General features: G+C 31.2%; 1 pseudogene; it reads left to right on the plus strand.

Annotated features, from left to right (window-relative positions):
* Positions 1 to 1,911: 1,911 nt before the first annotated feature.
* On the plus strand, positions 1,912 to 3,027 carry LOC120215501 (annotated as a pseudogene).
* The last annotated feature ends 1,371 nt before the right edge of the window (positions 3,028 to 4,398 follow it).

The raw sequence follows: 4,398 nt of genomic DNA on the forward strand, positions 1-4,398 counted from the left end.
ATTCAAACTTAACCTTACAAACTCAAATTCTTTAATTTCAACTACTCATTGGCAAAAACATGTTGATAACGTGGCTTAACACTTTGTTTTATTGTTGTCATTTTTAAATTTTAATGTCATCAGATATATTTCAATCAAATATCAGACGAATTCATTCAGAAATTGGTATTTTTTTCCCATGAACATCAGAGGTAGATAAGGTGGGTAAGTGTTACCCAATAGGTTAGGGAGGCAAAAAAATTGATTCATTAAATCATTTTTAAATTAACTTGGGATCTATGATATTTATTGCAGTGACTTGAAATTTGTTATGTCAATGTAATGAGTTCTAATAAAATATTTTTTATTAAAACTTTTCATCCCAAAATAATAAATTATAATAAAAAAGTATATTTTTTTTGGAATTTGTCATATTGACTTGACTAGATTAAATAAAAAAGTTATTCAAATGAACTCGTTATGTGGACATAACAAATTGTTTTTATACTGTAACATTTTTAGTATATCTCAAATTAATTTTAAAGATGACTTGATATACTAATTATTTACCTGCACCTTTACCAATAAGATGTGGTTTTGTCATCTTTACTTTTCCGGTAGGGAGTAGGGACGATAGACAGTGTGATGAGATTGCCGAAATCACTCACGGATAACCTCATCAATCAACCTCTTTAGGACCCAGATTCCATTCTTTGAAACTTCATTCACATTGCTCTCTAACCACGTTCACGCGTAATTTTATGTATGGATAATTTTTTAAAATATAAAGACAAAATAGTTGATACGATTGAATTAAATTGTTAACCATATGTGGAATAGATACTTAAAAACTCTTAATTAATATTTCTTCTCTCCCTTAAATTTTAAATTCAATATTTATTAAGAATAAAATTTTCTTTTCTCTCATTTATATAAAAATTATTTAAAAACTAAATTATGAATAAAAATAAAATATATATTTAAAATATATAATAATTTAAAATTAAAAAAATTAACTACCCTCAACTTCCTCCCTCAATCCATTTCCGCCTCAGTCTCACTATTGTCAACTTTAGCCACTGGCGCATTCCTGTATTATATGCATGGAAGACGGCCGTAGCCAAAATCATTGTCAAAAGATGTTTTGAATCATGCAAATTCAAGATTTCTACAAGGACTTTCTCAAGTAAGACAAAACGATTCATGGACCTGGTCAATGGCCGATTAGCTTTCTCATGCCTAATGATCTCATCTTTGATAACTTCAAAGAATTTAATCCTTTTTTTGTAATCTAAACCTAATTTCAGCAATTGAATTCCAATTGAATTTTAAATTTTGGATTTCGATTGAATTTGGATTGGATTTTAAGAATAATTTGAATTTAATAATTTTAGAAGTGAATGGTTTATATAACAAGGAAATGTACTAAACAAAAACCATTGAAAATCCCCAAAAAATTACATTAATGTAAGACCATTAAATTATATTAAAATATTTTTAAATATTATAAAATAATTATTAAAGTTAACTAAGTGTTATAGAATAAGTTATAAACTAATAATAATATTTTAAAAAAATAATAATTATTTTATAATATTTAAAATTGAGGGACCAAAAAACATACAAGTATACTTACGTAACTTACCTAATACTATCAGTTATTTTCACCGGGAAGAAAATAAAAACTTCAATAATAACAACCACGTAAGTCTTAACAGTGACAAAAACAGAGAAAAAACACTCCTCCCGGAATCAAGAACCACCTTTTAGTCTTGAGATTAGTTTACCATTTTCCCACCTTTTATTTTCAATCGCGAAAGTGAAAAGTTTTCCCAGAACATTATTAGTACTGTTCAATATCATTTTTCCGTTATTTATAACCTTGGGCTTAGGAATCTGTTGTACATCAATTTATAGATTTTGTTGCTACCACTCTCATTTGAACGTCAAAAAACCGCCATACCCCCGGTTCATTACCATTAACAGAGTCGGCCGGCAGTACCATGAACCAAGGGAGTGTCGCCACCGGCAATGGTGGCTCGGGAACTCAGTGGGTGTTCAGATCCAACAATCCCTAAGGCTTCCGGGTTTCCTTCAAAGCGTTAATCTCAAGTACGTAAAACTGGGTTACCACTACCTGGTTTCCAATCTTTTAACTCTCTGTTTTCTCCCTTTGATCGCTGCAATATCGATCCAAGTTTTTCAAATGAATCTTGATGATTTGCGCCAGTTATGGCTTAACCTTCAGTACAATCTAATCGGCATAATCATTTGCTTTGCTATTCTAGTCTTCGGGTTAACAGTCTTCATCATGACCCGAATCCGACCCGTCTACCTCGTCGATTATTCTTGCTACCGTTTCCCTGACCATCTTAAAGCACCATACGGTCTTTTCTTGGAGCACTCAAGGTTGACGGGTGATTTTGATGAATCGTCACTCGAGTTCCAGCGCAAGATTTTGGAGCGCTCAGGGCTTGGAGAAGAGACTTATGTGCCTCAAGCAATGCATAATATTCCTCCAACACCGTCGATGGTGGCGGCGAGGGAAGAAGCCGAGGAAGTTATGTACGGGGCTTTAGATATTCTTTTCCGGAATACGAATGTCACCCTAAAGGATATCGGTATTCTTGTTGTGAATTGTAGCTTGTTTAATCCGACGCCTTCGTTGTCGGCCATGATTGTGAACAAGTATAAGCTAAGGGGTAATATTAGGAGTTTTAATCTAGGAGGAATGGGGGTGTAGTGCTGGATTGATTGTTGTTGATCTTGCTAAGGATTTGTTGCAGGTGTATAGGAATACGTATGCTGTTGTTGTGAGTACTGAGAACATCACTCATAATTGGTATTTTGTGAATAAGAAGTCCATGTTAATACCCAATTGTTTGTTTCTAGTCGGGGGTTCGGCGGTTTTGCTCAAACAAGTCCAATGATCGGATGCGAGCTAAGTATAAGCTTATTCATGTGGTTAGGACTCATAAAGGCGCGGACGTTAAGGCATTTAGGTGCGTGTATCAAGAAGAGGATTGTAATACCCAAAAATTTAGATAATGACCAAAATATAAATTTTGAAAGTTTGATGGTCAAAGTAAAAAATTTGGGGAAAAGTTTAAGGAATTAAGTGGTAATTTTCTCAAAAAGAATGTTATTCCATAAATGGATTTATTAAGTGATGAAATTATACTTTTGGTAAAGTTTGATGATCAAAGTATAAACTTTAAAAAGTTCAATGACCAAAATGTATTTTTGAAAAAAATTACAAATGGGTAACGAAAATAAGAAATAAAAATATTATTTTCACATTTTTAAAATGTTGGAAAATAATATTTTATGTTTAATTTCATGTTTAAGTTGAATTGATTAATTAAAGTGACTGAATTGTAAATTTAGGAATTTTCAAGGGCAAGACGGTAAAGTGGAAAATTAATTTTTCATCTTTGAATATTGAAAGATGACAAGGCTGATATTTATGTGATTTTGAAGATGATAAGGATATGTATCTTGGTTTAATGGTGATTATAAAGTTTTATTAAGGGTAAATTGGTATTTTCCAAGTTAATGATTAAATAATTTTTCTTAAAGGATGATAAGCATGATATCAATCAAACATATCATGCCAAAGTGTTCTTCTCTTCTCCATGGACGTGAGAAAGCTTTCAAGGTAAGAAAATATTTTATTTTCCATTTTTGAGCTAATTCCTTTGGAATTGGAGTTATGTTGTGAGATAGGAAAGTGATCTAAGTGAAAAACGCTATCATTTGGTACCAATATTGCTTTCTAATCTTGTTGAATTTCAAAGATCCCAAATCTAAGGGTTTATGTTCATGATAGGATTCATGAAATTGATGATAAATCTTGATGATTTATATGTTGTAGATTCATATTCAAGTATTCTACAAGCTTTACAAAATTTGGTGACTATTTAGTAATTTTTGAAAAATTGGAGATCAATTCGTAAATTCTAGAAATTGAGGGGTTGTTGTATAAGTGTTGTATAATCGATGTACTATGCTGGAAAATTGATGAATGGGAATTTAATGGAATGTATATGATAAAATGGTGAAGGACCATTTTAGGTAATTGGAAAAGTTAGTTCAAATGTTAAAAAAATTATTAAGTGTTTAAATACTTGGTAGAAAATGAGTTCCAAGTATATTATGGAATTGTTTTGGGATGTGTTTATTTTAGTACAATACTAACATAAGAATTGATATGAATTTGTGATTTAATATAGATTGTGATTGATTTGTGATCAAAGCAAGTCCAATAGAAAAGGAATTATTGTGGACAATTAGTGAGGATCATATTGTGTACTATATAAAGTGTCAAGGTGAGTGCAATACATGCATGAAATTATACATGGATGTTTTATACATCATCAGGAAGACTTACGATAAGTCGACCTTGTTTATATCGGCATG

Source organism: Hibiscus syriacus, unplaced genomic scaffold, assembly GCF_006381635.1.
Source record: "Hibiscus syriacus cultivar Baekdansim isolate YM2019G1 unplaced genomic scaffold, ASM638163v2 tig00110122_pilon, whole genome shotgun sequence".
NCBI classification, from domain to species: Eukaryota; Viridiplantae; Streptophyta; class Magnoliopsida; order Malvales; family Malvaceae; genus Hibiscus; species Hibiscus syriacus.